At 40.7% G+C, this 14,235-nt stretch overlaps 1 pseudogene; it reads right to left on the bottom strand.

The window, feature by feature from the left end:
• Nucleotides 1-4,939: 4,939 nt before the first annotated feature.
• Nucleotides 4,940-5,248, bottom strand: LOC132224866 (ATP synthase subunit g, mitochondrial-like; annotated as a pseudogene).
• Nucleotides 5,249-14,235: the final 8,987 nt, after the last annotated feature.

The following is a 14,235-nucleotide window of genomic DNA, read 5'->3' as shown; positions in this document are numbered from 1 at the left end:
AACAAATGCTTTTATAAATATAATAAAATGAATGATAAATATATCCCATGAAAGATTTTAGACATGCTAAAATTAGTATTGTTTATCTGAAATTCAGATTTAACTTGGTGTTCTGTTTTATCTGGCAACCCCATTCCCACCTCCACCCCAGCACAAAGCACAGAGATTGTTGATTAAAATAGATCTAGGGCAGTAGTTCTCACATTTGAGCATGCATCAGAATCACCTGGAGGCTATTAAGACACAGATTGCCGGTCCCCACCCCCAGAGTTTCTGATTCAGTAAGTCTGGAGATATGCCCCACAATTTGCATTTCCAACTAGTTCGCAGGTGCTGCTGCTGTTGGTCTGGGGAGCACACTTTGGGAGCCACTGCTCTAGCACAACCTCAATAAATAGCTCTAATGGGAATGAAGCTTTTGTTGCCAAGTTGATAATAACCAAGCAGAAAGTTTCCCAGACCTCTTGCAGCAAGATCTGTGGGCTCCTTAAAGTGTGTATTCACCTATGTCACCCTCAGCTACCTCCATGCATAATCACACTGGTTGGTGATTATGCTAGGTTGGTGCTGAGCAAAATTGTTGTTTGGATTTATTGGTTCCAGGCTTGTTTCTACCTTCATCAACTTAAACTCCTCTATCTCCCTCCCTTCCTCTAGGTGCCAGTGTCTTACCATTGTCTAACCCAGGGATGACAAACTTACACATTAGTGTTTCTAGTGAAGAGGGACTCCATTTCTTTCCTAAGCAGGGTAGCTGCCATTTGGAAGTTACTGGCAGTTTTTAGTAAAGACATTGATTCTCTTTGAGGCTTTCTTCCTTTCTTCTGAGCAAGTCACTGGAATCACCCTGAAGTTACAAAAATATAAAACACTACATGCCCATTGACATAGGGTACTAATAGTTGTCAGGAGGAAATTGGGGTAATTTGCATAAGGAGTACCAGGACTTCTTTTTGAAACATATTGAGATACTGGATTTCTTTTCTTTATTTGAAGATATAACTGGCTTTATTAAGTGATTTATGGAAATGTGGTGGCTAATACCACACAAGATTTACATGTTATGGGTCTGATCATCTAGAGCAGGGGTAGGGAACATCCGGCCCAAGGGCTGTATAAGGCCTGAAAAATCATTTGATCTGGCCCTGCCAAGGCATTAGGGGTGAATTAATTAAATATTTGACCAAATATAGCAGGCTAATTAAAAAAATTCTTTATTGTTTAAAGTATTACCTATGTCTCCTTTTCTCCCACACTGACCTCTCCCCAGCCATTCCCACCCCCTAGCACATGCCCTCACCCCACTACTGTCTGTGTCCATGGGTTATGTATACAAGTCCTTTGGTTGATCTCTCATGCCGCCCCCCCCCCCCCCCGCGCCCGCCTTCCCTCAGAGGTTTGACGGTCTGATTGATGCTTCTCTGTCTCTGGATCTTTTTTTATTCACCAGTTTATGTTGTTCATTATATTCCACAAATGAGTGAGAACATGTGATATTTATCTTTCTCTGACTGGCTTATTTCGCTTAGCATAATGTTCTCCAGGTCCATCTATGCTGTTTCAAATGGTAAGAGTTTCTTCTTTTTACAGCAGCATAGTATTCCATTGTGTAGATATACCACAATTTTTTATTCCATTCATGATAGCAGGCTAATTTTTAAGTTGATAATGTTGTATGGCCTGTGAATGATATTATAAATATCCAAATGGCCCTTTCCAGAAAAAAGGTTACCAACCCCTGATCTAGAGAAAGGGAAAGGAAAAGTACTTGAAATGAAGTATTCAGAAGACAATAGCTGTCCACAACACCTTGACTTAGCACGCCTTCTAGGAAGTGATCAGAATTGCTACACAGTACTACTTGTCATCTCTGCTCTGACCTCTTCCCTTTACCAGTGCAGAAAATGGATGTGGTAGCCTCATTTACACTTATTGTATTGGTCAAAAGTTCCCCTTATCTGTACCAAGGTGTACCCTGTTCTCTGCCCTTATAGCCCTTGTCTACTTATATCTACTACTGCCTGACCTTGTCCTGTGGTGAACTCAGTCAACTGAATGCACTTTCAATGAGCTTTTCCTAGACATGGTGACAGAACTGTTATGGACAAAGAAATTGCCTCCAAGAGGGATTGTGGCAGTTAGGAGTAATGCGGAGTGGAGATGTCATTAAGAAAGTTCCTCTGTCTGGCAATTTAGGCAGGACCTTATGGGGGCACTAGTTAGGCTTAGAAACCAAATTTTGTTGGAGATACTTAGAAGTCAGGAATCTCCTGGAGATGGATTCATGCTAATAAAATTGAAATCACAAGGGATAGAAATACAAAGTTAGAATTTTGATTTACTTATATTCAGACTGGAGTTGGCATATCAGCCGTCAGGTCAGACTTGAAAAGGAAGCTTAATGATAGCAGAGGGTTGTTTGGGTGACAAGGAATGAGAACTAGGGGACCTCATTGGTTTATCTTAATGGCATCGGCCATCCACCAGGGGATAGATCAGAGAGCAGAGACTAAATACTGATGTATTTGTATGTCAGAATGAGCTTTCCTGGACAATTGAGCAGAACATTGAGACTTTTTTGTTCTTTGACTCACCACCTTCTAGATCTCCACACTAATCTTTCCTTTGGTTAACACATCTATCTTCAGCTTCAGTCAAATTAACATGCAATGAGTTATCAGCAGCATTACCTCAAACTAGGGTTCTGAGAAAGGAACATTGTTTTGTGGGATGATAATTAATGGTCACAGCAAACAGATTTTTGTGGGTCAATAATGAGGTAAACTTATAGATTTCTTTTCCATCAGACTTCTAAGAGCCTTTAGTGAACCAGTGTGCACTGTGAATTTCCAAAAGAAAGCTAGAGATTGCACTTTATTTCACGACTTAGTTGTATTTTTCAAAAGAAGTCATGACAGCCCTGGCCGGTTTGGCTCAGTGGATAGAGCATCAGCCTGCGGACTCAAGGGTCCCAGGTTCGATTCCGGTCAAGGGCATGTACCTTGGTTGCGGGCACATCCCCAGTGGGGAGTGTGTGGGAGGCAGCTGATCGATGTTTCTCTCTCATCGATGTTTCTGGCTCTCTATCCCTCTCCCTTCCTCTCTGTAAAATATCAATAAAATATATTTTAAAAAAAAAGAAGTCACGACAGCAAGTGTATTAGTTTCCTATTGTTGCTGTAACAAATTAGCATACTTAGTGGCTTACCGCAGCACAAATATATTATCTTAGAGTTCTGTAGTTCAGCTGTCTTAAAATCAAGGTGTCTGCAGAGTTGTGTTCCTTCTGGAGGCTCTGGGGGATAATCTGTTTCCTTGCTTTTTCCAAATTCTATAGGCCACCCACATTCCTCTTCATCTTCAAAGCCAGCACCATAGCATCTTTAACCCCACCCCGTCTCCTCTTCCCCTCTACTCAGTCATCACATGTACTGACTCTGCCACTTCTGCCTCACTCTTAGAACTCCTGTGATTGCATTAGACCCATCTGGATAATCCAGGGTAATCTTCTCAAGATGTTTAACTTAGTCATACTGCAATGTCCTTTTTGCCATGTAATGTAACATGTTCATAGGTTTTGGGGATTAGGATGTGGACATATTTGGATGGGGGGGCCGCGTTAATTATTCTGCCTACCAACAGGGAACAATGGGAAACACGGGGCTATGTTATTTAACATGTCAATACAATCCTACTCTTCTAAGACTATGTCCAGGTCAAACTTCATTGAATTTGGGGAGTTCTTGACATTTCCCACCTGTTTAGAATTTAGAATGGGCTATTGCAGATCTCACAGAATTCGGAGAATACTTATTACCTATAAGATCAAATACTCTCTACTTGTGGGGCAAAAGCTCCTGGATGGAGAAAGAGGAAGGGCTTGTGCACTGAAGAAGGGGACTTTCCCCAAGACTCCTTCCCAGAAACACAGCATTTTCAAAGACCAAAGTTATACAGAAGAATTCCATGGCAGTGGGTAAGAGTTACTTGTTTAAATGAAAGTAGAGATAACCTATGATTTGAAATGGAAATTAGGGCTCCAGAATGTCTTAAATTAGAGTGTTACCAGCCTGGGAAACCCCCTTTGACTTGTGAGCAAGAAAGTAAGTCTGCCAGCAGGTGACCTTTTCATGCTACCTCATATGTTTGTGATAGGTGCTGTGCTATGTTTGAAGAAATGGACACCCCACATTTTTCACTTTTCTGTGGAGAAAGTTTGATCTCTTCTTTCTTCTTCTAAGGATATTTTACTGTATTTCATGATGATGGTAATAGGTCTTGACTTTGATCTAGTTTCTGTTGAGTATGGAGTCCCCAAAGCCAATGATATCACCAGAAACCAAACTGAAAATGGTGTTATTATTTTTTTAATTTATTGACTTTCAGAGACAGAGAGAGAGAGAGAGAGAGAGAGAGAGAGAGAGAGAGAGAGGAAGAAAAACATCAATTTGTTGTTCCACTTATTTATACATCCATTGGTTGATTCTTTTCTTTTCTTTTATTTTATTTATTGCTTAAAGTATTTGATTCTTATATAAGCCCTAACCAAGGGTCAAACCTGAAACCGTGGCATATCAGGAAAGTGCTCTAACCAACTGAGCTACCCAGCCAGACCTGAAGATGGAATTACTGAGATTCCATTAAACACTGCTGCATTGATTAAGAATAGTAATTTCAGCTTAAGCACCAGTTATGCCAAATATTTAATTACAGAGGACAAGTAACTTAGATTCTTGAGAAAAATTTCTCATGAAGGTTTGGGTCTGCTTGTAAAAATACATACCAGAGGTTGTTAGGCATTTCTTTCTCACCAAATCTCAATAGTCTTTTCAAAATTTTAAAATTTTGACATATTTTTTTAATTCAAATACCATTCTGATCACTCATGGTCTAAGAACATTCAAATAACTTAAAATAAATAGATATTAAAGATTGGTCTTCAAACTTCATAATCAGTGATGCTACGCTTGCCTATGATTTCACTGACATAAAACCACATCCATACCTCAGTGTCCACCAAACCATTCAGCAGAGCTTCCTTAACTGTGAACGGAAGTTACCAATTTGAGCATTATTGCCTAGTTTTTTCAAGCTCTGAATAGCTGTAGGGATTTCAGCAGGGCTTGGAGGAACCAGCTCAACCTTGGTATAATGTCAAAATGTGGCCAATTGAGGCTTCCGAGTAAGCCACAGCAGCATTTGCCAGTGCAGGAGCCTTCTCCACAAGGTTATGGACAAATTTGGCCATGGCTCTAGGATGGAAAGTCTGAGATCTTGAACAACTGGCCGAATGTTATTCCCACCCTTCCACCCCCTAAGAACACCTCAATAGCCTTTTCTTTATTCCCATGTTTGTCTCATTCCAACTGACACTGACTACCCTAATATACTAATTTTTTAAATATTTGGCTTCTATGACCTAGGCCTATGCTAGTTTTTCTTCTATCCTTTAGAACACACCTTTTTTAATTTTATTTCCTGGTTCCCTCTTTTTTCTTCTTCATCCTAACGGTGGAATCTCATGAAGACACAGTGAGTGGTTGACACTCCTCTTTCATCTATCCATTAAACATTTTTTAATGTTTAAATATTTGTTTGGAGACCTATATTGTGTTCTATACAGAAAGGTATTAGACACAATCATTGTCTTCTGGGACCTCAATGAATACAATACAGTGCAATATTTTTCATGAAATACATAGTAGAAGTAGGTAACAGAAAACTCAGCTCAAGATGACTTAAACAAAAAGGACAAATATTATTTCCTATAGCAAAAGTTCTAAAGATATGGAGGTTCCAGAACTGGTCAATTCAATAGCTCAAGGACCTCATTAAGAACCCAGGTGTTTTCCATCTGTTCTGTTTAGTATATCCCTTCCAGAACTGCAAGATGGTAGCAACATGTCCATGCCTCACATGTAGAAATGATGATGTTCATCTAAAATAAGGTGTTACCTGTAGTGCATTTAATTTTGAGTAAGAAAAACCTATCTTCCACGCCCCCGCACATTGGCTAGGATTACCTATATCAGTCACTGACAAGGGGAATGAAACTACCATGATTGGATTAGACCAGTGGATCTCAACTTTGACTGTGGCACCTGGGCATCAACATTTGTAAAGTTCTCCAGGTGACTCCCTTGTGTGTCCAAGCTTGAAAACCACTATCCTAGACCATTCCCTGTGATTTTTCCCTCTGGAGCAGAAGAACATGAGTGTCTGCTATAGGACAAAATTGGGATTCTGTAAGCAAGAAGAAATGAGGAATAGCTTTTTGGTAGGCAAACCATAATGTCTGCTACAGTAACTAATCAACATTCATGATTTCAACTAGCACTTCTATATGGAGACTAATGATTCTGGCTCTGACCGCATCTGAGCTTCTGACCTATTTCTTCAACTGTCTCCTGGCATTTCTACTTGGATTTTTTTGTCCACATTTCAATCTCAATTTGTTCCAAACTAAGTGTTCCAGCCTGCTTCTCCTGATGACATTATTTCCATCATGTGATACCAGCATTCTCAGGATATTTCAGGCTCAAATTCTTGGAATCTTTTCTTATCTTTCTTTATCCTTATTTTTAAAGTCACCTTACCCAGATTTTTCTCCCTGAGATATTTCAATTCTACTCCACTATATCCCCTTCTATTCTGGTTTAGGATACCCTATAACATTTCATGCTTGCATTCTGTAATAGCTACCAAGCTGCTGTCCTAATTCCAGGCTTTCACTCTTTCAGATCATTCTGCATATCACTGTAAACTCATTCCTAAAATACTGTCTTCATTATGTGACTCTGCACAATGCCTTCTTTTTTTATTGTTGTTAATTTTCACCTGAGGATATTTTTTTCATTGATTTTTAGAGAGTGGAAGGCAGGGAGAGGATATATATATATATATATATATATATATATATATATATATATATATATATATAGAGAGAGAGAGAGAGAGAGAGAGAGAGAGAAACATTGATGTGAGAGAGACACATCAATTGGTTGCATCCCTGCATGTGCCCTGACCTGGGCTGGGGATCGAACTGGCAACCCAAGTATGTGCCCTTGACTGGAAATCGAACCTGAGACCCTTTTGGTGCTTGGGGCCCATGCTCCAACTGCTAAGCAATACTTGGCCAGGGCATGCACAATGCCTTTTTATGGTTATCAAAGTAGAGGCCCGGTGCACGAAATTCGTGCGGGGGGGGCGGCGGGTGGTCCCTGAGCCCGACCTGCACCCTCTCCAATGCGGGAGCCCTCAGGGGATGTCCTACTGATGGCTTGGGCCTGCTCTCCATGGTTCTCTGCTCTCTGTGGAGCCTGCTTGCTCTACACCACAATGACGGCCAAGCAGGCCCTGCTGGGTGCTGCCTGCAGGCCATGCTTGCCTGCTGGGCTCACGTTGTCGGGGTGATGCCACTAGCGTCCTGCCCCGGCTGCTATGGTCGCCACCATCTTTGTCGCAGAGTGACAGTTAATTTTCATATTACTCTTTCATTAGATAGGATGCTCTTCACTATGACCTCATTGTCTCATGGGTATAAGTATCTGTTCTCCCCAACTTAATAGTAAAGCTCCTTTAAGGGAAGGCACTGTTCAGTTGACCCTTGAATAACATGGGGGTTAGGGTGCCTATCACCACACTCTTACACTTGAAAAATTAAAGTATAATTTAAGTTGGCCCTCTGCATCTGTGGATTATAACCATGAATCAAAAATATTGTTTTCCAATTGATGGTTGCTAGAGGGGAGGGGGGGTTAGTGGGCTGGGTGAAAAAGGTGAAGAAATTAAGAAGTACAGAGTGGTAGTTAACAGAATGGTCAAGGGCTCTAAAGTACAGCATAGGTGATATAATCAATAATATGGTTATAACTATGTATGGGGCATGGGAACTTGAAATATTGGGGGGAACACTTTGTAAAGTATATGATTCCCTAACCACTATGCTGTACATCTGAAAGTAATATAAAATAACATTGAATGTAAACTGTAATTAGAAAATAAAATTTAGGCCCTCTGCCACCCGGGAGCAGGCCTAAGCCAGCAGGTCATTATCTCCCGAGGGGTCCCAGACTGCGAGAGGGCACAGACCAGGCTGAGGGACCCTCCTCCCTCCCGAGTGCACAAAAATTTGTGCACCGGGCCTCTAGTATAATAATAATCTTTAAAAGTATCTAATGTTGATTATTAGAAGTAGAGTAGGAGATGGAAGATGGCGGCGATATAGGCAGACGCGTCCCAGGTCGTGTCCCGGAGGAAATGGAGTGAGCAGCTGAAACTAGTAACACTCACACCGAATTGGCGAAATTGCTCAGCTGGTGAGAGGGTTTGCAGCCGGGAAGAGCAGAACTCCCCTGGAAAGGTAAAAAAAACCAGGGATTTGGGCAGGAAAGATTGCCAGACCTCTGAGCCCAGAGAGTCGGAGGGAGACCGCGTGGCAGACAGCCGCATCCCTTGGGACAGGCACAGCCCCTGACGGGGGAAAGGAGAACCGCGGGATTCCTGGCGCCGCCGGGGGAATTGAGAGCTGGGTTCTGTGATCACGGAGGACTGAGCCTAAAGGGGGCAGCCTGAAGAGCTGACCTGACCATGCAGTCCCGGTAAGAGAAGAAGCTTACAGAAACCAAGCCTTCCCCGTTTCCGCGGCCGGCATTTGTTTGTTTGTTTTCACTGAATCCTGTTCATGGGACATTTCGGATACAGACACTCACCTGTGCTGAAGAGAGGGAGAGTGTGCTGAGGAGTGGAATCTGGGGAGAGACTGGGGAAAAAGGGGGAACCGGGAGAGGTGGCAGTGAATTGAGTGCTGAGACACCCCTGAGCCCAGGACTGGGGCAGCCATCCTCTCCGGAGAGTGAGACTCCTCCCCCCAGCCCCCAGGCAAGGAGCACAGCCACACCCAGATTCCACCCTGTACGAGATCAAGGATTAAGATAACCTGATCAGTCCCTGGGAGTTAACAGGGTCTGGCCTATAGAGGGATTTTCAATCCCAGCAACAACATAGCGCCGGTAACTAACTATTACGCAGTCAGCTCTGGGCAGTGAACTTCCACTGGACAGAGAGGCCCTATAGCCTCAGAGGCCAACCCCAGAACACTGCCACCCAGAGGCTGACCCACAAACTGACTCTTTGCTAAACACAAAATAAGGCAGTCTGGGAAATAAATGCGGCATGCTTTAAAATAAGGACTGTGGTTTACAACACAGAGGAACAGTATATCGCAGGGAAACTCAACACTCTCCTGAATACCTGGAAGGTCTAAGGCGAGCCACACTGAAGAATAGAAGAAACGAAGGACCTTCACTACTGCAATTTTTTTTTCTTTTTTCACTTTTTAACTAAGAAACCAATTTTTTTCTTTCTTTCTTTTTCTGTTCTTTTTTTTTCTTTTCTTCTTTTTCCATCACCTGAGTTTACCCTTTTAATTACTACCTTCTTATTTTTAACCAGTATTATTACTGCTACCATTTTACCATTTTTTAAAGTGCCATTTTATTTTCTCTTTATTTTATTTTGGGATCAGTGTTCTCCATTCTATTTTCATCGTTATATTATTGGTTGTTTCTAGTTTGCATTCATATCCAGGGAGCTGTTGCTGGAAGTTTTTGGGATTAATGGCTGTTCTATAGGAGTATTCTCCTCATATAAAAAGTCTCTTCCCCTCTTCCACTTCATTCTCTCTTTTCGCTCTTTTTTTTTCTTTTCTTTTCTCGCTTTTATTTTCCCCCTTCCTTTTTCCCAATTTCATTTTTGCACTCCCTTTTTTTGGTCCCTACTTTTCCTTTCCTTTTTCTCTTTTATCTTTTTCTCTTCCTTCTTCCTTATCCCCTAATTCTCTTAATTCAGGTGGTCACCTTTAATTGGGGTTATTAATATCGTGAATATATTTGTGTATAGTGCCTGGTACGTGGTGCCTTGTTGTGTTGTATTTTGTGCCTTTAAATCAACGCAGCAGATCCAAGCAACAGCAACCTCCTGAGCACCACATCCTCTGCTGAGGAACAGCAGCTGTACGTGAAACCTCGCCCCACCAGCCAGAAGAGCCACCACAGCTGTGAACAGCACCCACCAGAGGAGCTGCTGCCAACTGAAGAGCAGCTGCTACCGCAACCTCCCGAAGAGCAACTACAGACCAAGGAGTCACTGCCACCAAGGGAGCAACCACTGAATGACTCAACGTCTAGATATGTCAGTGAGATCAAACATGGGTAGACAAAGAAACCCCCAAAGGAAAGAGAAGGAGGACTCTCCAGAAAAGCAGCTAAGTAATACAGAGGCATGCAACATGACAGATAAAGAATTCAGAATAAGGGTCCTAGAGTGCATAAACCGGATGGAGGAAAAAATCGACAACCTCTGCAAGAAGCAAGAAGAAACAGATGAAAAAATCGATAACATATGGAAGAAGCTAGAAGAAACAGATGAAAAAATCAACAACTTAAGTAAGACCCAAGAAGAAATGAAGAGTGATATAGCTGCAATGAAAAACTCCATTGAAAGTATCAATAGTAGACTAGGAGAAGCGGAGGACCGAATTAGTGATTTAGATGACAAGGAAGCAAAACACACCCAAAATGTACTGCAATTGGAGAAAAAAATTAAAAGACAGGAGGAGAGCCTAAGGGAGCTTTGGGACAACATGAAACGAAACAACATACGAATAATAGGAGTACCAGAACAACAGAAGGATGAACAAGGATTAGAAAACCTACTCGAAGAAATAATATCAGAAAACTTTCCTGAGGTGGGGAAGAAAAAAGTCACACAAGCCCAGAGAGTCCCAAACAAGGTGAACCCGAAAAGACCCACACCAAGACACATCATAATAACCATGGCAAATGTTCAGGACAAAGAGAGAATCTTACAGGCTGCAAGAGAGAGACGGAAAGTTACATACAATGGATCTGCCATTAGACTGTCAAATGATTTCTCAACAGAAACACATCAGGCCAGAAAAGAATGGACTGAAATTTACAGAGTGATGCAAAGCAAAGGACTGAATCCAAGAATACTCTATCCAGCAAGGCTATCACTCAAACTTGAAGGGGAAATAAGAAGCTTCACAGACAAAAAAAGGCTAAGGGAGTTTGTCACCACCAAGCCAGCAATGCAAGGAATGCTAAAGGGACTGGTATAAAAATAAGAAATAAAAAGCTCAGAAAGAAAACAGCCACACAAAAAAAGAAATGGCTACAAACAAGTACCTTTCAATAATAACTTTAAACGTAAACGGACTAAATGCTCCAACCAAAAGACATCGAGTGGCTGAATGGATAAAAAAACATGACCCATACATCTGCTGTCTACAAGAAACCCACCTCATTAGAAGGGACTCACACAGACTGAAAGTGAAAGGATGGAAAAATATCTTTCAGGCAAATGGAAAGGAAAAGAAAGCTGGGGTAGCAATACTTATATCGGACAAAATAGACCTCAAAGTGAAGGCCATAACAAGAGATAAGGAAGGCCACTTCATAATACTAAAGGGATCAATACAACAAGAAGATATAACCCTGGTAAACATATATGCACCCAATGTAGGAGCACCCAAATTCATAAAAAAAACTCCTGGAAGATATCAAAGGAGAGATCGACAACAATACAATCATAGTAGGAGACTTTAATACACCACTGACAGCACTGGATAAGCCCTCTAAACAAACAATCAGCAAAGATACAGCAATCCTAAATGACTCACTAGATCAGATGGACTTAATAGACATCTTCAGAACACTTCACCCCAAAGCCAGGGAATACACATTCTACTCAAATGCTCATAAGACATATTCAAAAATAGACCATATATTGGGTCACAAGCAAAGTATCCCCAAATTCAAGAAGATTGAAATCATAAAAAGCGTCTTCGCAGACCACGATGGCATAATACTAGAAATAAACTACAATAAAAACAACCCAAAATACTCAAACACCTGGAAGCTGAATAGCATGCTATTAAATATTGATTGGGTTACCAATGAGATCAAAGAAGAAATTAAAAACATCCTGGAAACTAATGACAATGAAAACACAACAATCCAAAACCTATGGGACACAATGAAAGCAGTCCTGAGAGGGAAGTTTATAGCTCTACAGGCCTATCTCAAAAAACAAGAAAAAATGGTAGTAAATCATCTAACTCTACAACTCAAAGAATTAGAAAGAGAGCAACAAGAAAACCCCAGAGTGAACAGAAGGAAGGAGATAATAAAGATTAGAGCAGAAATAAATGACATAGAGACAAAAAAAAACGATACAGAAAATCAATGAAACCAAGAGCTGGTTCTTTGAAAGGATAAACAAGATTGACAAACCTCTAGCCAGACTCACCAAGAAGCAGAGAGAGAGGACCCAAATAAATAAAATCAGAAACGATAGAGGTGAAATAACAACAGACCCCACAGAAATACAAATGATTGTTAAAAAATACTATAGACAGCTCTACTCCAACAAACTAGACAACCTGGAGGAAATGGACAAATTCCTAGAAAAACACAACATTCCAAAACTCAATCAGGAAGAATCTAAAAATCTCAACAGGCCAATAACTATGGAAGAAATTGAAGCAGTCATCAAAAAGCTTCCATCAAACAAAAGCCCAGGACCAGACGGCTTCACAGGGGAGTTTTACCAAACATTCAAGGAAGAACTAAAACCTATCCTCCTCAGACTACTACAAAAAATTCAAGAGGAAGGAACACTTCCAAGCTCATTCTATGAAGCCAGCATCACCCTAATACCAAAACCAGGTAAAGACAACACAATGAAAGAGAATTACAGGCCAATATCCCTCATGAACATAGATGCCAAAATCCTCAACAAAATCTTAGCAAATCGGATCCAGCAGTACATCAGAAAGATCATACACCATGACCAAGTAGGATTTATCCCAGGGATGCAAGGATGGTACAATATCCGCAAATCAATAAACGTGATACATCACATAAACAAATTGAAAGAAAAAAACCACATGGTCATATCAATTGATGCAGAAAAAGCATTTGACAAAATTCAACACCCATTTTTGATAAAAACTCTCAGCAAGGTGGGAGTAGAAGGGTCATACCTCAACATAATAAAAGCCATATATGACAGGCCCACAGCCAACATCATACTCAACGGACAAAAACTAACACCATTTCCCCTAAGAACAGGAACAAGACAGGGATGCCCCCTCTCACCACTCCTGTTCAACATAGTACTGGAAGTGTTAGCCATTGCAATTCGGCAAGAAGAAGAAATAAAAGACATCCAAATTGGAAAAGAGGAAGTAAAACTGTCCTTATTTGCAGACGACATGATATTATACATACAAAACCCTAGAGATTCCATCAAAAAGCTACTAGACTTAATACATGAATTTGGCAATGTAGCAGGATACAAAATTAACCCCAAGAAATCTGAGGCATTTCTATACACCAATAGTGAACTTTCAGAAAGAGAGATTATAAAAACAATCCCCTTTACCATTGCACCAAAAAAATTAAGCTACCTAGGAATAAACTTAACTAAAGAGGTAAAAGACCTCTACTCAGAAAACTACAGGACGTTGAAAAAAGACATAGAGGAAGACAGAAACAGATGGAAGAACATACCGTGTTCATGGATTGGTAGAATCAACATCATTAAAATGTCCATACTACCCAAAGCAATCTATAAATTCAATGCACTTCCCATTAAAATACCAATGGCATACTTCAGAGATCTAGAACGAACTTTCCAAAAATTCATCTGGAATAAAAAAAGACCCCGAATAGCTGCAGCAATCCTGAAAAAGAACAAAGTAGGTGGGATCTCAATACCAGATATCAAGTTGTATTACAAAGCCACTGTTCTCAAAACTGCCTGGTACTGGCACAAGAATAGGCATATAGATCAATGGAATAGAATAGAGAGCCCAGAAATCGGCCCGAACCAATATGCTCAATTAATATTTGACAAAGGAGGCAAGAACATACAATGGAGCCAAGATAGTCTCTTCAATAAATGGTGTTGGGAAAATTGGACAGATATATGCAAGAAAATGAAACTAGACCACCAACTTACACCATACACAAAAATAAACTCAAAATGGATAAAGGACTTAAATGTACGACAGGAAACCATAAAAATTCTAGAAGAATCCAAAGGCAACAAAATCTCAGACATATGCCGAAGCAATTTCTTCACTGATACAGCTCCTAGGGCACTTGACACTAAAGAAAAAATGAACAAATGGGACTACATCAAAATAAA

The sequence above is a fragment of the Myotis daubentonii genome, chromosome X, assembly GCF_963259705.1.
Source record: "Myotis daubentonii chromosome X, mMyoDau2.1, whole genome shotgun sequence".
NCBI lineage: Eukaryota > Metazoa > Chordata > Mammalia > Chiroptera > Vespertilionidae > Myotis > Myotis daubentonii.
This window is presented reverse-complemented; position numbering and strand designations above follow the sequence as displayed.